This window comes from Puma concolor, chromosome B3 (genome assembly GCF_028749965.1).
Source record: "Puma concolor isolate L17-30 chromosome B3, mPumCon1.1.hap2, whole genome shotgun sequence".
Classification (NCBI taxonomy): Eukaryota; Metazoa; Chordata; class Mammalia; order Carnivora; family Felidae; genus Puma; species Puma concolor.
The window spans coordinates 18523153-18547273 of NC_141672.1; the positions used below are offsets into that span (position 1 = coordinate 18523153).

At 36.2% G+C, this 24121-nt stretch overlaps 1 long non-coding RNA gene across 6 annotated transcripts in view; it reads right to left on the reverse strand.

Annotated features, from left to right (window-relative positions):
• The window catches only part of LOC147579786 (uncharacterized), a 494570-nt gene that overhangs the window by 435620 nt on the left and 34829 nt on the right, over window positions 1–24121 (reverse strand). For all 6 annotated transcript variants that reach the window (XR_015252119.1, XR_015252118.1, XR_015252116.1 and 3 more), the window contains exon 2: window positions 14916–15060. This is a non-coding gene — a long non-coding RNA (uncharacterized LOC147579786). The remainder of the gene's footprint in view (window positions 1–14915; window positions 15061–24121) is intronic.

The window sequence follows — 24121 nt, forward strand, 5'->3', positions numbered from 1 at the left end:
CAAACTCTATTCCCCATGATTCCCAGACATCTATTTCTTCTCTTCAGGCCCATGAACCACCTCTAATCCCTCTATGAGGTACATCTGCTAATTTTGAAGGTTTGCATTTTTCTAGTTGCTGGGATTTATTAAAAGATAATGAAAGAAGGAAGGAAAGAAAGAGAGGAGAGGGTAGGGAGGGAGAAAGAGAGAAAACAAAAGCACCTGAGTGAACGAGCTCTTGCTTCTGCTATGGCTTTTCAGTAGATCCCTCTGGTACCTTCTATTGAAAAAGCCTACCATTGTGCCAGTTGACAAGGGAGGAATCTTTGTAGAGTCCAATATCTTATCACAAACCTGGGAAAATAGGGTGAATATGAAGTGGAAAGACAATAATAACTTGACAACTGGCACAAATGGAAAATAAGAGTAACTGTTACAGTAGCAGGAAAGGATCAGTTCAGGCCAAGGCAAAGATTAAAGAGAGCATATAAAGGGATGGATGAAGGCAAGAGATATCTCATTGATAAAATATGTAAGACTGGGGTTGGCTTCACTGTATGGGACCAGTATATATTGAAAAGAATATGAGCTTTGGAACAAATGAGGTGAGATTGAACTCACATGTGATCTCAGCTCCATCATTTGCTCTCTGTGTAAATGGGCAAAGGCAACAATTTTTCTCCCAACCCCAGATTCTTCTCTATAAAAGGTGGTAAATAATATTGTATTTCTAATGCTGAGGTGCCTAGCACAAAACCTAGTGCATAATATCTACTAAGTAAATGATATACATTAAGTATGTTAGTAGAAAAATTTGCTTCCCCCTTTAGACTTTATTTATGGTAAAGAACATCTATATCTTGTTTATTCCTTATCCTTCTTTATTACCCTGCTAAAAACCTATCTTTTACATCCTCTTCTGCCATCCTGTTCATGTTTACTATCACCATTAATCATAAAGGATCAAAATTATGTGGCAGAATCAATAAAAATTAAATATTAATTACTGCAGAAGCATTGATTGGTGCAGTCTTATGCTATCACAATCTACAAAACAGGAAGAATGTCTGTGCAATAATTTTCCACTTAATATGAAAGCTAATTACAAAAATTATGCTTTCTGAATAAATGTTTTACTACTTATCACAGATATACGTTGTAACCAAGAGACTCATTTTACCATTGTTCCAGCATTGCTACCATGCTTCAGAAAATAACATTAATTCTGTACAATAGAGAAAACACTTTCTAGAGAGAAATGGCTGGGGCGCCTGGGTGGCGCAGTCGGTTAAGCGTCCGACTTCAGCCAGGTCACGATCTCGCGGTCCATGAGTTTGAGCCCCGCGTCAGGCTCTGGGCTGATGGCTCAGAGCCTGGAGCCTGTTTCCGATTCTGTGTCTCCCTCTCTCTCTGCTCCTCCCCCGTTCATGCTCTGTCTCTCTCTGTCCCAAAAATAAATAAACGTTGAAAAAAAAAATTAGAGAGAAATGGCTGATACTTACATTTCAATACTCCTCTTAGACTTACATTCTTTCCTTGGTCAATGGCATGCAGTGAGCACCCAACTCTCTGAATGACCACATCTTGTGGTTGGAGATAAGTACGGGGATGAGAGATACCCTAACTATTGATGACCAGGGAATTCCTAGAGGGTTCCATCAAAATAGCTCCCTGAAATGTCTTCCTGAAACCCCATGAGAGGATTAGTGATCCTTTTTTTTTTTTCCTTTGGCCTCAATTCACTTTTACTCATCCAGGGAATTTTCTGGGCTTCAGCACGAATTTATTTCAAAGTGGATTAGTTATTATAATATAAAATCAGCCACATTTAAGCTTCGGTTTTTATCCTCCAAATTCAGGCATTTCAGATCTTCCCAATATGTTCCTTGATTCAGTAGACACAATTTCTGCTTTCTTTTGTCTTCCTTTGGAAGGACTTTGCACCTGTTTTATGCCACATTATATTCTGCCTCTCACTGCAATTAGGTGATACTGTATTTCAGTGCCAAATTATAAACTTTGAAGACTTGTGCCCCTTCCTGTTCTCATATAGTTTAGTACTGTATTCTGTAAGTGCAGGGGAAGAGCAAGTGTGTGGTGAATTGAATCAATCTGAGACAAATTGCTTTCCATAGCAATGTACATGGCCTTCAATACAGAAGCTACCTTGAAGAAGTTAAGTTAAACAAACTATTTTAAAAGATCTTAACCCTGACCATAGTTACTCCTCCTGTGATGGCCAATTTTATGTGTCAACGTGACAGCGACATAGATTGTCAGGCTATTTGGGTAAACTTCACACTTGTTGTGTCTGTGCATTTATGAAAGAAGTTGATATTTGAATCAGTAAACTGAGTATAAGCAGATTTCACTCTCCAGTGAGGGTGGGCATTGTCCATCCATTTGCTATAGACTGAATGTTTGTGCTCCCCGACCCCAATTAACATGTGGAAACCTGTTTACTGATATTTTGAGGTAGGCCTTTGAGATTTGTGCCCTATAGAGATCTCTGAGGGCTCCCTTGCCTTCTGCCACTTAAGAAAACAATTAAAAGCTGGGGCGCCTGGGTGGCGCAGTCGGTTGAGCGTCCGACTTCAGCCAGGTCACGATCTCGCGGTCCGTGAGTTCGAGCCCCGCGTCAGGCTCTGGGCTGATGGCTCGGAGCCTGGAGTCTGTTTCCGATTCTGTGTCTCCCTCTCTCTCTGCCCCTCCCCCGTTCATGCTCTGTCTCTCTCTATCCCAAAAATAAATAAACGTTGAAAAAAAAATTAAAAAAAAAAAAAGCAGCCATTGATGAACTAGGGAAAAGGTTGTCATCACACACCAAATCTACTGGAATACTGACCTTGTATTTGACAACGGCCAGAATTCTGAGAAATAAATTTCTGTTGCTTATAAGCTACCAAGTCTATGGTATTTTATTAGAGACACCTAAATAGACTAAGACACCCTTGAAACACTGAATAGAACAAAAGGCAGAGTAAGGGAGAATGAGCTCTCTGTCGGACTGTCCTCCAGCGGGACACTGGTTTCCTGCCTTCAGGCACAGGCTAGAACTATACCATCCCCCATCCTGGGCCTCCAGCTTGCTGACTGCACATCTTGAGATTTCTCAGCCTTCATAACCACAGGAACCAATTGTATATATCCAATTGGTCCTATTTCTTTGGAGAACCCAAATGAATACGCCCCCATAACTGTTTCATCAATCAAATAATGAGATGCACAGGCCACATAGCCCCAGAGTCTCTTGTCTCCATTGTCAGACTAAAGAGTCCAAGACGAGATGAAATGACTCAGTCGTGATGTTCATCTCATAGACTGACCCTAGAGAGAGCCATTCAACTGAAACAAGTAACACAAATTTCTTTACATGGCTCTTGATGACACTCTGTCCTTCCTGTCATATTCAAACCAGATAAGCACTAGCACTCCGCAGGTGCCTGTTTCCCTCTCCCGTGTCCACCAGCTGTAGGTAACATTCCTCCTGAGGGACATTGATCACTCTAAGCAGAAATTCAATGCAACTTAAAAGTTGAGGGTCTGAAATAGTTTACTTGGATAAATCTATGGCATAACATCTTCGGAATATGTGTCCCTCCCTCTTTAAAGAGCATAAATAACTTCCTAGGTACTCATTGAATAATGAGAAAAGAAAAGTTACAACAGAAAACAAGGAAATGGCACTCTACCTTTGTGGAATCAGCAATGCCAAACACTAAGTCTTTTGGCTGACCAGGGTTAGAGAATAACACTTGCGTGTTGGTCTTATTGTATTAACGTTACCAAACAAAATCTAGGTAAATAAAGAAATAATCATACACGTCAATGGTAAATAAGAAAACATACACAATTATACTGCAAATCACTTGGTATTTTTAATGATCATAACTAGTTACTTCAATTTTTCTTGTGTTTTACTTCATTGTTTTCTGGGAAAAAAATTGCCTCTTATATGAGGAACTAAGCTACAGAAATACAATTGGATTTCCCATATGCCTCAGGGAGTATGTCCTTTATCTATCCTCCCACGATAAAATTAGAAAGAGAAGTTGATGAGTTTGAGCTGAGAGTAGCCTCATGAGTGACTAGAAGCCCAGTGAGGAGGGACAAAGAAGCATTAGCTTTATTGGAAAAGTGACAAGTATTTTCAAGGCAGAGGACTTTTGCCTTAGGGCTCCATCATACTAATCCGTAAACCCAGACTATACATTGACTTAGCATTTCCGAAAAGTACAAGCCATGCCAGTATGGCATGTTGAAATAGAATCAAAGGGGACACAGATTCAGATTCACCACTATTTGCTGCATATGATTCTAATATGCTCTAGAGTGACACTAGTTCAACACAAACATCACATATATGCCTGTAACTAAGGAAAAACAGACTTTTTATGAAGAGCTAAAAGATCATCAATATGTCTTTATTTTCTCTTGCCAAAACCACACAGTTTGTGTAAGTACCAATGAAAAGAATAGAGCGCAAGGTGTCATGAAAATTTTTGAATTATAATCATGAATTATCCCTCTGATTGTTGGTGCTCTGGCTGTGGTTTTCTCTACACAGCACCATAATGAAGTAGAATGCCATTATTGCCAAGTTTCTTGATCAATAAAGAATAACAAACTAAGGTAATTCACATTTTGTAAAAAAAAAAAAAAAAAAAAAAAAAAGGAGGTCTTTCAAGCCCCCAACATTGTTTATTTCACTGTGAATTTGGACTTTTTGTAATGTCAGGATAACTAGTTCATTTCCCAAACTCTTTTTCATTTTCAACTTTTTAGCACCATGAGGCAATTTTCACTCTTTGACCTACATCCAACAATGAGAACCCACTCAAAACCATTCTCCTCTCAAGGCAAAATGGACTTGGCTATTAAAAAAATTATGGATATTAACCTACATTACAAATTGCCTTTTATAATTCAATGCTCTTTAATTGACTTGTTTTTTGTGTTTCTGGGGTTTTTTTTTGTTGTTGTTGTGGTTTTTTTGCTAAACAAATATGAATCCCACATAGAGGTATTTGATTTGATCCACAATTCAATTCAGTGGGTGTTATGTACTGATGCATGTTCGCTTACAGTGTGTACTGGCAAACATAAATGATGAGAGAGAAAAAAAGAATTTTCAAGCTGAAGATAAAAAGGATTTTCTTTCCAAGTTGATTACCTTATTCCTCCTTTCTTTGGAGTCATTTCCAGTCATTGCTGGGTGGGGTGATTAAAAAAATTGATTATTTAAATAGGGCTCTATCTTTAGAGGTTGCATTTAGGGCAAGATGAATATTGGATATCTTGGTAATGGAAGCTCTCCCCAAGGGCATTAGAGTTTTCTTTCAGAGTGGGATAAGTGCAGTGATAAATACTCTGAGTACCTATTGTCCACTATGATATCAAAAAATGTGAACAACTTGATGCGGAAAGACGATAATTCGCATTTGCCACAAACTAATGCAGTTTCAGCCTTCTTCCCAGGTCCGGGTGCGTCAAATACTGCTAGAAGAGTATCACTATGGATCCAAATTGCCCCTTTCTTCTTTTACTTCCTTCATGGATTGTTATCTGGGAGAGAATCTCATGCATGTATAAAGAGAATACCTTATCAGAAATGGGAAACTGTTCAGAGAATCCAGAGGCTCAACTGTTCCCACATGTGCTCACATTCTGAGTCATTCTGGTTCTCAGGAAATGGGCAAATCTCCTTTTCACAGCAATTTTCAGAGCCATTTGGGAGTGTCAGGGAGGCTAAAACTGCTATGAACATGCACAGGGAAGTTGCTGGCAGAGTAGACATGTGAACTTTCAATGGGAATAAAGGATGGATAAAGATAAAGATAAAAAGAAAGAACTAATCTGTATTGTACATGTCATTTATCCTCTTTCTTGGGTTGGCAGATAATTTTCTTCCAAGTACAAGGGAAATAATATATTGAAACATTGTCAAGCATATTTATTAACATATTTATATGCAATCTGAGTCATTCACAACGATTTTCCTTTTTCCAGGCACGGGCAAATGTAGATAATCAATGTTACCAGTGACTACAAATAGTGTTCTTAAAAGACTGTCTTCCCTTTTCAACAGACAGATTGTCAAACTACCAAACAGGAATGTTCAATGTTCCAGAAATAGTGCTTACTTGACTAATTGCAGATTAACACTTTCTAGGCATCAGTGATATTAGAAAGCTTCAAGCTCTAGTAATTTCTTTCCCTTAAAGACAAAGCAGTACAATAGCCCAGGGCCTATCAAAGAAGTCACCTGTGTGCATAAAACTTAACAGCTACTTTTTCTTTCTTCATGAAAACCCAGGATTCTTAGTATTAAGCAGATGTTTGGGGAATAAAGAGCATAATTATTGTTTCTTTAAAAGAAAACAGAAGGAAATTTGAGCAGTAAGAATATATACACAGAGAGAGATAATAAAATACTTCAAGGAGAATTAGAAGGGTGATGGTTTATAAAAGTACACAAATATTAAGAATCTAGTAATTCATAAATAATGAAGGCAATGTGGGGATCCTGACTAGAGCACAGAGCAGAGCATTTAAAAGCTTCTGCTCTTTTTCTCAGATTGAATACTCCTCTTCTCAGAAACCACTATGCAGTTCTGGTACTTTTCCCCATACTGTGAGACACTCATCATTCCTTATTTATAGAGAGCTAAGTTGTAGGATTTGAGATGCCTCTGCATCCGAGAGCTAAAACTTCTGGGGATTACTGATCAATTCCAATAGTTCTAATACTTTTTGAAACCACCTTCCCAGCATTAGTTTGATACAAAACTCCAAGGGGTTCTTTTGTGAGAAGGATAGAGCTTGAAAGACGGGGAGTTTAGTTTTCCACCTGTGGGAAAATTCTGTAATGCAAGGTGATGTCTGAGCTGAGAAAAGCTGAGGAAAAAATATAAACTATCAGAAATTTATTTTTTTACCTTTTTAATTTCAATTTCGGGTAATATCCAGTGCTTTATTAGTTTCAGACGTATGATATAGTGATTCAACAATTCCATACATCATCACCTGGTGTTCATCACGACAAGTGCACTCTTTAATCTCCATCACTTATTTCATCCATCCCTCCATCCCCCTCCTTTCTGGTAACCATAATTTTGCTCATCAGAGATTTATTTTTATGGTGCAGAATTCCTTAGTGCTGAAGAGCCTGAGTGTTATGATCAGACAGCCTGGGCTTCAGGTCATGGCTCTGCCATTTATTATCCCTGTGACCTCAAGCAAGTTATATACTGTCTCAGATTTCTCTTCTAATAAAATGGAAATAATAATTCATGAGGGGTTTTGTAAAGGTTATGTAAAGTGATTAGGACCCTGTCATATGTTAAATGCCCAACAATGGTGATTATAACAGTAATTACTTTTATAATAACATTAATAATTACCAATATTTTCAAGAACTTTAAGGAATTCTGTGGATGCTCGACACATATACTGGCCCAGAATGACGCCTGGGACAGTACTTAAAAGAACATTTGACTTGGAAATTACTATCTCCCGATTCTGATAAAGTTTTTCTCCTTACCATCTATTTCCTGACCGTGCTGAGCAGATACTTGATGACTGCCGAAGATGCTGTTTCTTGAATAATAGAAAAACCTGAAGACTGATAATGAACTTACTTAGTTTACCCAGTTTTCTTCTGAATTTTCCTTTCTCCTGGACTCAGGGCCCTGATTTCCTTAGGGCACATGCTTAATTGTAAAAGAATCCCCAACCTCTATTGAGCAGCATAATCACAACCCAATAATTGGAAATGAACTCAATCACAAGTAGGACTTGTTGAGTTCCTGTTGGGTCCCAGACACTTATCCTAGGTGGTGATGATGCACCAAAAGCAAAAAATAAGCCTTCCCTCCCTTAGGTACCTTACAAAGAATAATTGCGATTTTCATAGGGAGCTTCTTTATCTTTATCAACTAAGAGCAAATATGTTCAGAATATGAAGATTTCTAATTCATTTCTCATTATTTCCTCTCTGGCATGACATGTGTTCACTTTCAGTACATCTCTAATGATCATCTTTCTGATGCTTCCTCAAGGATGAAGTTAACAGATAGAACTGAGTGCTGAGAGATACAAGAACCAAGAAAGGAAAAAAAAAAAAACTATACAGAATAACAAATCACAATCACAACTTTCACCTAATCCAACACCTAACTGAAAAGGTGTACTCTCTATCACATGGATGATTGAATTTTGCACAGAATTAAATTATGAGGAGTAAGAGAGAAGATAAAGAATCAGAAAATATAAATCCTTCTCTCAAGAAACTTGGAGGAAGTGTTTTGGAATCAATAATGGAAAAAAAAAACACATGAGCACATTCAAAAGAATAAAGTTTTTGTGAAATAATAAAAGGGAATGGATCTATGTCAAGTATGTGTCTGTCTATGTTACCTGTTTGATAACTTTCTCTCCATCAAAAAAGTTAATGTCCTTAAAGTCAGGCCCTCCAACTATCACAACGTTCTTAACATCAATTTAGTTCGATCAAAGAGTTACGTCAAAACATTGTTGGGAAAGTTAGCAACCAGAGAATAACAATAGAATAAATATAATTTTGGGGAAAACACTAAATATGCTAATATAATGTATTTGGTGGATTGAAGGAAAGTTGATATGTAGAAAAAGTTAGATGTGATGAATAGGCAACAATCACTGAGAAAGATTAAAGTGCTCCTATAATAGAATCAGAAATAATAAAGTAACTGGTAATAAGCTTAAGAAAAAATATATAGTCTGTATATTAAGAAATATGTATAATGCTATTAAAAGACACAAAAACCTGCACAAATGCTAAGATAAACCACGGTGTGTAGAGGATGGTTCACACAATACAGTTTCCCTATTAAATCTTACATAAATGAATCCAAAGAAATATGCCAACAAAATTTCTTTTTGTAAAATAACAAGCTTCCTCTACCCATTATACAAATACATGAGTAAATAAGAAAGAAGAGATGGGCAAATTCTGAGCTTGAAGAATATTGAGAGAAAAACTTAATTCACAGTCATGGAAATTTCCTTGAAAGCAGAAATGATTCAAATGAAATGTCATCATTTGAAAAATTAGCAAACAGAACAATGGCACAAAACAAGACGTCCAAGAAATGTATCAAAGCACACATGGGAATTCAGTATGTGATAGTGATGAGATTTCAAATCAGTGACAGAGCAGATGGATAATTCAAAATGGTTTTGGGAAAAGTAGTAACCATCAGCAGTAACGATTGAATTTCTATATCATATCTCACACCAAAATTATTTCCAGAAAGAAAAAAAAAAGCCAGCATAATGGATGAGAATAATATGTAGAAAAATTTAACACTTTTGAGTGAGGAAGCTGTTGACATATACAAAAGATAGTAATCCAGATTCCATAAATGAAAAGACTTATACATTCAACTCTATCAAAATAGAAAAAAAATTCTGCAAAGCATAAATATTACATAAACAATATTAAAAACTGAAATTTGCAGCTCATATCACAATGCTTTGATACATGGAGAGTCCACTGATATCAAGAATAAAATGGTCTAGGGGCGCCTGGGTGGCGCAGTCGGTTAAGCGTCCGACTTCAGCCAGGTCACGATCTCACGGTCCGTGAGTTCGAGCCCCGCGTCGGGCTCTGGGCTGATGGCTCAGAGCCTGGAGCCTGTTTCCGATTCTGTGTCTCCCTCTCTCTCTGCCCCTCCCCCGTTCATGCTCTGTCTCTCTCTGTCCCAAAAATAAATAAATGTTGAAAAAAAAAAATTAAAAAAAAAAAAAAAGAATAAAATGGTCTAAAATTAAAGAGAAAAATGGGCAACAAATGTGAACTGACACATCAGAGAAAAGGTTAAGCAATGGATTTTAAAAATATGAAAAGCTACTCATCCTTCTTCATAAAAAGACAGATGCAAACATAAGCTATAATGAAATGTAATTTTCAGCTATCAAATTATCAAAACTTAAAAAGACTGTAAGCCCAGTATTGACAATGGTTTTGGAATGACTAGTCTCACTCAATGCTGGTGGAATGCCATATAATTCAAGCATTATTTTCTATATCAAAAAAAAAAAAAAAGGAAATATCTAAAATACCCATCAATGTATGGATAGATATATGTGTATATCCGTGATGGTACATCCATTCAATGCAACATTCAATGTTGGAATAACATAATGGTACACTTCCACATGTATTGATTGGATAGGCTCCTCAATTCTTACTGATCAGTGCTAAAAATCAAGGGCAGTAGAATGTGTGTTATATATTTAGAAGATTATATAAGAAACTGAAAACAACAGGTGCCTCAGGGAAGTGAAACCCGATAGCTAATTCAGGAGTGAAAATGAGACATTCTCTAACTTGCAACTTTTTAATTCTATACCTTTTGAATGTATTGCCTGCCAACAGTATTTTTAAAAATATTAATCTGAGCAAAAATAAAAGTATCAAAACATGTTTAGTAACATATATAGATTGATCAAATATGTAAATCTTCAGTCTCTCCCAGAACCTCCATTAAAAATGAATCATTTGTTTTCAGAAGCATAAACCCTCATACATACATAGAATGAATGAGAGAGGATAATTTGGTCATTGGGAGATATCAATAAAATGTTGCAAACTGGAGAACAGATAACGAAATGGTTAGAAAATAACTCACAGCTGAAATTCAAGCCTCTACAAGATAGAGGTAAACTTTAAATCCACACCCAAAACTCTGAAATGGATCAAAATTTGTAGAAGATCTATAGACAAGGACATATGGGTGTCCTTCAATAAGAAATGACACATTTTTCACTCTTATCTTCCTACCAATGACATGCCAGATTCATCCATATCTCTCTTTTAGTTTTTTGAGACCACTCTCTTAGAAATGAAATCTGTCCAAGGATTATGAGGTGCTTATGGAAAGCTTCTAAAATGAAAGAAAACAAAGCAAGCTACAAAATAAGGGAACTTTAAAAAAAAAGAGTGAGAGAGAGAGAGACAATGCCTGGAGCAGAAAAAATATATGAAAATACTATAATTAATATTCAGAAAGAAATAAAAATATCTCATCAACTGAAGAACACAATGTTTTTTGAAAAAAACATTAGTATAATAAGAATAAGCTGTTAGAAATTAAAAATAGGACAGCAAAAATTTTTAAAAAGACAATAGACATTGGGAAAATAAGTTTAAAAAGCTTTGTAAAAAATGATATAGGAGATACAAAAGGAGATATGAATTTGGAGACAAAGACATGCAAATTAGAGAATAAGCCCAGAATGTGATTAAGAAGGGCACTAGAAAAGTTTGGAAAATTGAGAGGAAAAATTCCACCTCAAACAAACACATAAATAGAATTTTCCATATTTGCAAGGTCATAAAGATGCAAACAGAAAGGATCTACAGTAAGCTCAGTAAAATAAATAAAAAGTGACCTATGTCAGGTTCCACCGCTAGAGATCTTAGAAAAGTGAGGGTAACAGCTTCTAAACGTTTGCAGAAAAAAACCGTATTCTCAGCTCAGAAAACATCAACACAAGAAGTTGGATCACTTTGAAGCACTGCTTTCAAAATTCTGAGGGAAAATGATCTGTGTTCCATAATAGCATACCCAGTAAAAAGCAACAACCAAATGTGAGCCGAGATTTAAAATAATCTCAGGCAGTGTCTCCAAAAAGTTTTCCTGAACGTCTATCCTGCTGATAGAGCTTTGCCAACCAGGCACTGCTCATCTCTGGGTGTCACCATCCACAAAGACTTCGGGGTGTATGGAACTTCTGGATTTCTCTATCAAGGTGATTCTGTTTACATTCATCCTTTGTGATGAAGTTACTGGAGAACAGGCTCAACAAAATAAGGCTTTCATCCAAGAAAGAGAAAAAAGAACAAGGATCTAGGAAAAATGAGTCCCACCTGGCAGAGAGCAAAAAGAATTTCTGGGATTGTGATTAAGGGGACTTCAAAGTCTGGAATACCTGTTGTCCTTGAGAAGAAGACAAGTTCAATTTCAGCAGGGAGATAGAAGTCAAAGTTGCTTTTTTTTCTACAAGGAAAAATATTCAATTTGTTGATTTCCAAATGTATTTTATCATTTTGTGACAAGTTTTACAAGTACAGAGGAGAATTTGGTATTACATTAGCAATGGGGACATTGAAGACGAAGAAAATGAATAATGGAAGCAATTATTAACTTGGGAGAAAATAAAAAAGATCACAAGTGAAAAAGTGCACATTGTGTAGTTTTACTTTGAAGAATATTTATGGCATAATCATAATTTAATGCTGGATATTAATTAAACACAAAGTAATATATGAAGAAAAAGAGTAGAGGGGAAGTATGGTTAAAGTCATAATGTATGTGTAAATGCTAAGTCCTTCACACCCACAGTAGGAAATCAAGAGGAAAATATCCAAAATTGAATATCAAAATGTATTATTTATAAGCATGTTGTTTGAAAACATGAAAGTAAATATCCAGGAAAGAGCTAAAAGACTTGAAAGCGATTGGCTTTGAGAAGTGGAAACCACGGTTCAGGTCACGATCTCAAGGTTCCTGACACGCAGTGCCTGCTTGTAATTATCTCTCTCTCTCAAAATAAACAAACAAAATTAAAAAAAAAAAAAATGGAAACCAGTACTGAGGAGGAGTGAAAAAAGTTTTTGTACATATATTGTTTTGATGCAAATAAAATTTCAGTTAAACAAATGGCAAAATGTGTATCGTCAGTATCTCGTTTTTCTCACGCAGCAAGTGCAGTCATTTTGTTGTCTTCGTTTTCTGCGCAAGTTTTAATAACCTTTTAAATGGAAGGGTCAAACATTGTAGACACAAGCTACCACTTACAGCACAAAGAAGAGCTTAATGGTGGCACATGACTTGATTGTGACTGTGGCATTTTAACTTTACAGCCGGCCTAGTGTTTACCTCCAGAGCAACTGTCAACACGGTATCATCACAGAAAACAGTTTAAAATCATTTCCTCCAATACACCCAGGGCCCCTTGCCTCATCTACATGTCCATTGCCTTCTGTCTCGGTTAACTTTGGTTTCACTAACAAAACCACCACAAAACTTAGTGGTTTAAAACCCATATAAATTTGTTTGCCCGTGAGTCTGGTCCCAGCTGGGCTATTCTTCTGCTCCTCTTGCCTGGGGTCACTCACATGACCGCTGGCATCCAGCAGCTCATCTGGGACTCTGAGGACCAAGTTGGCCGTCATAGTCCCGAGGGGTGTCACTGTCTTTCTGCAGGACCCCTTTTGTAGCCTGGTCTCTTATCCTCGAGATGGCTGGCCTGGGATTCGGCACATGGTAGCTTCAGTTTTTCAAGAGGATTAGGACGAAAGCTGTCAAGGCTTTTTGAGGGTTAGACTCAGAGCCACCACAATATCACTTCACCACATTCTGTTCATCAAAGCAAGGTTCAAGGCCAGCCCAGATTTTTTGTGGTTGTCTCTCATGGTCTGAGCCGAAATCGAGTCGAGTCAGAGGCTCAACTGACTGAGCCACCCAGGTGCCGCGGTATCCATGTTTTGAGGGGAGAAGTGGAAACTATTTTGTGGTCACATTTAATCCACGACATATCCCAGAACTGACTCCAATCTTAATCAGTTTGCAAGTAAGAGAATTTAAAGTGAGACCTTGTTGATTTGTATTTGGAGGTCTGCACACCTCCTAGTTCACACTCTCATCTGTTCGTATCTCGTGGCCTCTCTCCACCCCCGCATATTCACCCCTGCCTTAGGGCACATTATCCTTTATAAGGTTTTATATCTGTTTTCCTCACAATAGAGCAAGTTTTCTTTGAAGGTGAATTTATGTAACGTTCGCTCTCCCATCTTGCAAGTCATTTTGCTAGGCAGAACGTACAAAAAATAATGGGGGCAGGTGGGTGGAGGTAATTTTCAAAAAAAAAAATCCCTTAACACCATTAAAATAAATGAAAACGGAGTAAGAGAATAACATAGCAACAGTATTAGGAGATTGAGTTTGAAGTTTTCTAAATAAGATGCTTGAGGATTTGTGATAAAAATAGTGATTTAAAAATCAGGCAAGGAAAACAAAGAAAATAACAAAATGTCAACTGTCAGCTAATTATAGACCAGAAAATCGGTTTGGTGTTTACACCTATTAAATGGGGGAAAATCCAGCTACTTTTTGGCTTTTAATTATTATAAAGTCATCATTTTTATTGGTTTTTATTTGTCTTTGTGGCAACTGGAAACCAGCTGGCATTTGGCAGGGAAAAAAAAAAACTGTAACCCCATAGAACTTTCAGAAAAAAGAGATACAAATTGCTGCATTTGATTAAACTATTGTGTAAAAATGTATTATTATTCTCATTAAGTAGTTCTGACCATAAATGTTAGGGAAACTCACGATAGTAAAGGGCCGATGAATCATAGACTGAGGTCCAGAGTATAAAATTAAAGGATATTAAAGAATAGCAAATTTAAGCCGAAGGTTTTATTGCATAATGTGGGAGCAGGAAATGGAATTGAAAGGAGCCCTTTACTAAGAGCTAAAATATTGAATTATTTAGAGTAGTGCACAGGGACATAGCTGGGACCGATGGAATGAAACAAGGAAAATGAAAATTTTGTCTATCAGAGAAATGTCACTAACATTGGAGATATAATGAAACTGTCTCCCGGGAGACCTGCTTCGTCTAACATAGAACTTTTCAATCTTAAAGGCCAAAATCTCATCTGACCCTGTAGCATCCCAGCCTCCCGTACCTATGCATCACCATGGCAGAATGAATTATGTTTCCAAGCCGTAAAGACACTTGTGCTTAATGAGTTATTTTGTCTGTCACAAATGAATTATTCCAACCCACGTGATCACAATACCCATAGCCATCACCAGCAATAATGAAGAACAATCCCACTGAAATTATTACCAAGGTTATTGGTAGACCCTCTGACTTACCATATGAGTATGTGTGAGGGGGAATCTCTTCTGAGTTTATTGTCATCCTATAAATCCTCTTCTAGGAAAAAAGTAGTTTCTGTCTTTCAAAGTGTATCCGTCTCTCTACCCACGAAATGGGTCAATGACGATGTCAGTTCCATACCTACAGAAGAAAAACAAACACACACAAAGAAAATCACAAGATGTTGAGTACCTTTGTGACATTTATGAAGTTATATAAGTTTCTCTACAAAAGAGAGAAAACACAGGCCCACAATTCCTAACTAGAAATCCCTGGGGCCAGATTGGTTTAGGAATTCAGAATGTTCAAGTTTGGAAAGGTAATACAGTACATCTACCTGAAACCTCTCCAAGAGGCCAATAATCAGAATGTGAAACATTTGACTGCTCATATACTAAGTGGGAATGGCCGCAGGTTTTACAACCAGATTGATTCACATGAGGTCAGGTTTTGCCATGAAAGAGTTTATAAAAAAAACACCCAACAACACTTGTTTTCCCGGCTTTGGGAGTTAAGAACCACAGGTTTGAGGTTGTATACCCACACCTGCTCTGTTTAGTATATAAACAAATCTGAATACCAAGAGAAAATGAATGTTCTCATGTCTCTGGACGTAGTACTTGTAATTGCATTTGCATACACAACTTAATGAAGTAGCTTCCATTTTTCAGTTAGACCAAAAATAATCATATTTTAACAAAGAAAAACAAACGATGACAAAGTGAAGAAATCGATATGATAAAATATGATCAATATGTAAAGTACGATCTTACAATATTTCAATGTGCCACATAAGAAGCAAAACTAAGATACATTTTTAAAGTTGAAGTCCCATGAATAAGTCACATATGTTATTTGAAAAGTTCATGCTTAATTTTTAATTTTCTTGACTACTTTTGTTTGCTTCATTACATGTGATCAACAAATATATATATTTTTTTAATTTTCATTTTTAAGACATGGAGACGGCTGCCTGACCTTATGGGACAGTTCTAAAAGGAGCATGGAGTTAAGATAAGAGCTCATCCACAAAAATAAGTTGAAGCTAATATTGTAATTGCAAGCAAGGTATTTGCTAATGACCTTTCCACAGGGCTTAGCCACAAAAACAAAATGGCAGGCACAAGTATTCAGAGAATGTGTCCTTTTTTATTGTGCAAAGACATTAACTCTTTAATGAAATTCTGATTATATTAAAACTCAGTTAATAAATGTAAGATGTAAAAAAGAATCTTATTGTAAACAAAAGATGCACACTCCCATATTACCAAGGAAATATCCTTTTTTTCTAGAAATGTATATTTCTCATTCTTCCCCAGATTATACATTAGAGCTAAGTATAATCATTAGATTCTTGGAAACCAAAGCTGATCTCAACAGGGCTAGTAACCAGATATACAGCAAATTTTGTAGATTGACGCTTTTGGGGACAGGACTTAACAAGTTTTATTTTGTCTTACATTGTCTTGAAAGCGTTAAATGCACTGTCTTGCTAGTCTTATTAAGCCATTATGAAGAAGAAATATTTCTATTTTTTTTTACTCCCACCAAGTGTGATTATCAGAAACTTTTGAAATGATTCTGCTAGTACAAATATGTAAATCCCAAAAAAGGCCTAAGTTCTAGAAGTCTTAAGGTTTTATGGAGCTGTGAGGTCTAGCCAAAGAAAGCAGATCTTTCTGTAGGTAAGTGTGCTGTGAAGAGTCTAGGTTTGACTTTCAAGATTTATTTCTTTGAGATGCCAGGGTGACTCAGCCCTTAAGCATGTGACTTTGGCTCAGGTCAGGATCTCAAGGCTCATGAGTTAGAGTCCCACATTGGGTGAGCTCAAGCCTCACTTCGGGTAAAACCAAGAGCCTCACTTCTCTCTGTCTCTTTCTCTCTCTCTCACCCTCTGCCCTTCCTTGGATTCTCTCTCTCACTCTGCCCCTCGCTGACTTCCTCCCTCTCTCTCTCTCTCTCTCTCTCTCTCTCAAAAAAAAAAAAAAAAAAACAAAAACAACTTTCTTTGTATGTTATCCTCATTTACAACAAATTTATATACCGGATACTATAGAAAATAAATATAAGAAAGTATTAATTTTATTTACCAAATCTTATGTATACCCATGTTGAGTTCATTTGTACATTTTCTTCAGCAAACCTAACTTTACAAATAATTTTCACCCTTTCTCCCAAGCCAGTGTGTGGTGGGGCCATGGTCAATCACATTCTTAGTGAAGACAGTGGGAGTAACGTCTGGAGGGGGAAAATTAAAAATAATACTAATATTTCATGAACAAAATCTGTGGACTATCACATGATATTATGAGTTAACTTATTTTTTCCACTTTGCATGAGAATGCTACATCTGTAGATTATAAATTAAAAGGTAGAATAGTAAGATCCACGGTATATAGTGAGGAAAAGGTGTAACCATACATTTTCCACCTCCATATACTGCCCCTGGAAAATTCCTATAACACAAAAACAAGCTAAGCAGCCCATATATTGGAAGATAAATATGTTGCCATTCTATCACAAATGGTATTTTGATATTCTGATTAGTTGTTGTTTTGATTTCTGCACTACTTATTCCTTTATATCATTAAAACTGAACTCAGTGATCTTTATTTAAAAAAACAAAAAGCAAAAAACAAAAAAACAACTTTCTTTTGCATAGATCCTGAACAGATTAAAGTTAAAGCCACAAGGTGGGCTTTCTTGCATCAGAGAATTCAAGATCATTATATAGGAAAGTTTAATTCTGGCACTTGTTCAATTATTTGTATGGTTATGCAACTGTATTTATATGGGATTTTGCTTGTATTCATGATTTTAGTTGGAATTCTTTACCATCTATTTGGGTTTTCAAGGATCCCAATGGCTCATGGATTAGTTTTTTTTTTTTTTTTTTAAGGATTCAAGATATTACTTACATACCTGTTATAGGTTGAATTGTGTCCTCCAAAAATTCGTATGGTGGTCTTAACCCTTTCACTACCTCAGAATGTAAAACTATTTGGAAATAGTTTTGATGCCGATGTAATTAGATAATATGAAGTCATGACGGAGTAGGATAGATTCTTAACCCAATATGACAAAAAGGGGAAATTTGGACACAAATAAACACACAGGGAAAACACTATGTGAATATGAACACAGAATTCTTGGTGTCTCATCTATTAGCCAAAGAATGCTAAAAATTCCAGCAAATCACCAGAAGCTAGAAGACAGGCATGGAACAGATTCTCTATCACAGCCCTCAGAAGGAACCAGCCTTGCCACTGTTCTGACCTTGGACTTCTAGCTTCCAGAACTATGAGACAATAAACTTCTATTGTTTAAGCTACCCAATTTGTCGTATTTTGTTATGTCAGGCCTAGAAAACTAATACAAAATCCAAATAATTATTTCCTAGGAATTCACTTTCTAACAAATGTACATTAATCTTTTAAAAATCATAGATGCACACTTAAATATCCTCTCGATAAAACTGACACTATGTAAAAACTTAGTGATTAGTTGGGGGTTTACACACAGGAAATACAGTCACTCTTACACGCTCGGTGTTATATTCCTGACCAGGAAATAAACACCAGCTGTAGACTACAGAATGGCCATCACAAAGATGTCTCCTGGGCCTTCCATAGGCCTCATGCTGAATGGCCCCCCAGCAATCTATTGCTAATCTCATTACGGGACTTTCCCCCTCTGCACAGGGAGAACCAGATAAAAATATTTCCTGTCCTGTGTTCAAAATAATGGCCCTAATATTCAGAGGTTATCTCGACCATAACCCTGTCTTAGATAAATTATCCTAGGTTTTATCTGAAGAAAAGAAAGGACTCTATAACACTTGGAAATATCTAATAATGGATCTTGCTTCCTGGAAAAGCTCAGAAACTGTTGCAGCAAAGGGATGTTGTACAGGAACTTAAACCCACCCAGGGACTTTGGATTAGCCGACAACTAACTTTCCTCCAAGTCTTGAGTTTTATAGTTCCAGGAGGCAAATGTAAGTAGCACTATATACATATATATATATATTTTTAGGGGGAGGGGTTTATTATGTTTTTAAAGGATGGAAGCTTCCTGTCAAAGGATGCCAGTTTTCAATATCCCACTGAGTTTACTGCACAATGGGCTTTTAATCAATGTTTACTACTAATAATAGTAATAACATTAAAAACATAATAAACAATGTAAGCCTCACTTGCTGCCAAGCCTATCTCTCACTGGAAATAATGAAAATTTCATCCTTGACTAAAAAGCTATGGAAGAAAGGATGTTTGCATCATAAACCTGAGAAAAGTCTAGAAAACCACAGAGGTGCAATGAAACTGCACTACAAGAGATGAGCTATCAAGGTAATGGTTATTAAACTGCACATTTCTCTAAAGAAAATACAACCAATTAGATGGCCAAGCCAATTGTAAATAGAAAACCAATGCCTATTTTATTTTAAAATGCAGAATACAACCTCTAGATATTATGAATTTCAGTTTGAGGGTGGGGAGAATCTTATACACAGATGGTGAAATGGTCTTTAGCAATGAATCTATCAATCATTTTTAACATTTATTTTATTGAATTTAAAAGCACATATCACAAGGTCTACCTTCTTCACAAATTTTTAAGTCTGCAGACCAGTGTTTTTAACTGGAAGTGCAATGGTGTATATCAAATTTCTAGAACTTTTGCATCATGCATAACTGAAATTTCATATCCATTGAGTAGAAACTACTCATTTCTACCTCCCCTCACCTCCTGGAAACCACTATTTTTCCATTTCTATGAGTTTGACTACTTTAGATACTTCATATAAGAGGAGTTAGACAGTGCTTGTAACTCTATAACAGCTTATTTCACATAGCTTACATAATGTCCTCAAGATTTATCTACGTTGTTATGTATGACAGGATTTCATTCTTTTATCAGACTAAATTATACTATGTTGTGTGTGTGTGTGTTTGTGTGTATACATACACATATATATACATACATATATATATATACATTATACATATATTATTTATATATTCTTTAGCTATCATTCATCCACTGATGGACACTTAGATTGTTTCTACATCTTGGCCATTGTGAATAAAACACAATGAATAGGGGAGTAAAAATATATCATTGAGATCCTGATTTCAATTTGTTTGGATAAATACCCAGAAATAGGATTGCTGGATTACACAATAGTTCGATTTTGTCGTTGCTGTTTTTTGAGGAACCTCCAAACTGTCTTCCATAGTGGTTGCAACATTTTCCATTCCCATCCACAGTGCACAAGGGCTCCAATTTTTCCACATCTTCACCACATCCTTGTGTGTTTTGAAAATTACCTTACTAACAAGTGTAACATGATATCTCGATACAGAGTTTTTTGTCCTTTTTAAGAATTTAATTTTAATTCCAGTATAGCCAATATACAGTGCTATATTAGTTTCAGGTATACAATATAGTGATTCAAAAATTCCATACATCATCTAGTTCTGATCATGACAAATGTCCTCCTAAATCCCCATCACCTATCTCACCCATCCCCATTCCCCCACCCACCTACCCTCTGGTAATCATTAATTTGTTTTCTTAAGAGTCTTGTTTCTTGGTTTCTCTCTTTCTCTCTCATTCCTTTGCTCATTTGTTTATTTTTTTAATGTTTCCTTAGTTCTGAGAAAGAGAGAGAGAGAGAGAGAGAGAGAGAGAGAGCGCAAGAGGTGGGGAGGCACAAGGGAGAGAGGGAAACAGAGGACCTGAAGTGGACTCTGCGCTGACAGCAGAGAGCCCGATTTGGGGCTCAAACTCATGAACCCTGAGATCATGACCTGCTGAAGTTGGATACTTAACCTATTGAGATACCCAGGCATCCATTGTTTCCTTTGTTTCTTAAATTCCCATTATGAGTAAAATCATACCATATTTGTCTTTCTCAGACTGGTTTTTTCCAGTTAGCAGTATACTCTCTAACTCCATCCACGACCTTGCAAATGGCAAGATTTCATTCTTCTTCTTCATCCATTCCATCTATTGTTGGATAATGGACTGCTTCCATGATTTGATTATTGTAAATAATGCTGACATAAACATAGGAGTGCATGTCTTCTTTTGAATTAGTGTCTTTTTTCTTGGGAGGGGAGGGTAAATACCCAGTAGTGCGATTCCTGGATCATAGGTAGTTCTATTTTTAACTTTTTCAAGAACGCCCAAACTTTTCCACAGTAGCTACACCAGTTTGCATTCCCACCAACAGTGCAAGAGGTTTCCTTTTTCTCCACATCTTCACCAACACTTATTTATTGTGCTTTCGATTTTAGCCATTCTGACAGGTGTGAGGTGATATCTCATTGTAGTTGATGTGCATTTTCATGATGGTAAGTGATGTTGAGTATCTTTTCATGTGCCTGTTGGTCATCTGCCTACCTTCTCTGGAGAATGTCTGTTCATGTCTTTTGCCCATTTTTAAACTGGATTATTTTATGGATGCTCAGTTGTATAAATTCCTTACATATTTTGGATACTAACCATTTATCAGATATATCAATTGCAAATATCTTCTCCCCATTCAGTAGGTTGCCTTTTAATTTTGTTGACTGTTTGCTGTGCAGAATCCCTTTGTTTTGATGTAGTCCCAATAGTTTATTTTTGCTTTCATTTCTCTTGCCTCAGGAGATACATCTAGAAAAATGTCACTACTATCAATCTCAGAAACATTATTGCTTGTGCTCTATTATTGGATTTTTATGATTTTAAGTCTTACATTTAGGTCTTTAATCCATTTTGAGTTTGTTTTTGTGTATAGTGCAAGAAAGCAGTCCAGTTTCATTCTTTTGCATGTAGCTGACAAGTTTCCCCACACTGTTTGTTGAAGATAGTGTCTTTTCCCATTGGGTATTCTCTCCTGTTTTACTGAACATTGATTGACCCTGTACTTGTGGGGTTATTTTTGGATTTTCTATTCTGTTATATTGATCTATGTGACTACTTTTTGTGCCAATACCATACTGTTTTGATTACCACAGCTTTGTAATACAACTTGAAGTCTGGAATTGTGATACCACAGGTTTGCTTCCCTTTTTCAAAACTGCTTTGGCTATTTGGGATCTTTTGTAGTATATAAATTTTAGGATGTTTTGCTTTAGTTCTGTGAAAAAAAATGCTCTTCGTATTCTGGTAAGGATTGCATTAAATGTGCAGACTGCTTTGGGTAGTATAGATGTTTGAGCAATATTTGTTCTTCCAGTCCATGACCAAGGAATGTTTTCTATTTCTTTGTGTCTCATTGAGATTTTGATATGCATTTCCCTTATGATTAGTGATGCTGAGCATATACTCAAAAACCCATCGTTTTGTTGTTGTTACTGAGTTGCAGAAATTACTTGTAACTTTTAGATACCAGTGTCTTATCAGATATATGGTTTGTCAATGTTTTCTCCACTTCTGTCTGCTGAATGTTTTCTTTGCTGTGTAACCACTTTTTAAATGGATGTAGTCCCACTTATTTATTGTTGCTTTTGTTCCCTGTGCTTTTGGTGTCAAATCCAAGAAATCTTTGCTAAGACCCTTGTCATAAAGATTTTCCTTTTTGTTTCTTACTAAGAATTTTATAAATTCAGGCCTTATATTTAAGTATTTAATTCATTTTAAGTTGATTTTTATATACGGTGTAAAATAATCCAATTTCATTCTTTAAAAATTTTTTTTTAATGTTTATTTACTTTTGACAGAAAGAGACAGAGATAAGAGTGTGAGCAGGTGAGGGGCAGAGTCGGTGACACAGGATGTGAAGCAGGCTTCAGCCTCTGAGCTGTCAGCACAGAGCCTGACGTGGATCTCGAACTTATGAACTACAAGACCATGACCTGAGCCAAAGTCAGAGACCTGACTGAGCCACCCAGGTGCCCCTCCATTTTCATTCTTTGGCATGTGGATGTCCAGTTTTCCCAACACCTTTTGATACAGGGACAATCCTTCCCTCATTGTGTATTTTGGCACCCTTGTTGAACATCAGTTAGCCACAAACATTTGGGCTTATATCTCTATTCAGTTCTGTTGATCTGTATGTCTATGTCATTATAATACTGTTTTAATAAGTGTACCTTTGCATTATGTTTTGAAATCACAAAGCATGAGGCTTCTAGCTTTGTTCTTTCTCAAAATCATTTTGGCTCTTTGGTGTCCTTTATGATCACATTTGAATTTTCGAATTTTTTTTCTATTTCTGTAAAAATGTCACTGAGATTTTCATAGGGATTTCACTGGATTGTAGGTCACTTTGGGTAGGATGGTTATTTAAATAATATTAAGACTTCTGATCCATGAATACAGTATGTCTTCATTTATTGGCTCTTTCTCTAGTTTCTTTCATCAATGTTTTATAGCTTTCAGTGTATAACTCTTTGCCACCTTGGATAACTTTATCTCTAGGCATTTTTTAATAATATTATAAATGAGGTTGGTTCCTAATTTCTTTATAAAATTGTTCATTGTTAGTGACAGAAATGCAACTGATTTGTATATGTTGGTTTTGTGTCCTACAACTTTACTAAGTTTGCGTGTGTGTGTGTGTGTGTGTGTGTGTGTGTGTGTGTAATATTAAGGGTTTCCTACATATAAGATCATATTATATGTTAATACTGTGTTGAATATAAGTTGTGAGGGTGGCATTGTTGTCTTCTTCCTGATTTCAGAGGAACAATTCTTCAATATGGAGTATGATGCTAGATGTGGGTGTTTCATTAATGGCTATTACTATGCTGACCTAAATTCATTCTACTACTAGTTTGTTGAATGTTTTTTCATGAAGAAATTTTGAAGTTTTGTTATTTTTTAAAATCAATTGAGATAACCATGTGATATTTATCTTTCATTCTGTTAATATGATATATTACATAAATTGAGTTATACATGTTGAACTATCCTTGCATCCCAGGAATAAATCCCACTTGGTCATGATGTATGCTTCCTTTACATGCTGTTTAATTCAGTTTGCTAGTATTTTGTTGAAAATTTCACATCAAAACTCATCAAGGATGTTGACATGTAATTGTATTTTCTTGTAGTGGCTCTATCTTGTCTTGCTATCAGGGTAATTATGGCCTCAAAAAGTGAATTTTGAAGTGTTTCCTCCTCTGTATATTTTGGAAGTTGAAAAGTGTTGGCATAAATTCTTCTTGAAATGTTAAGTGGAATTTACTGCCGAAGTCATCTGGTCCTG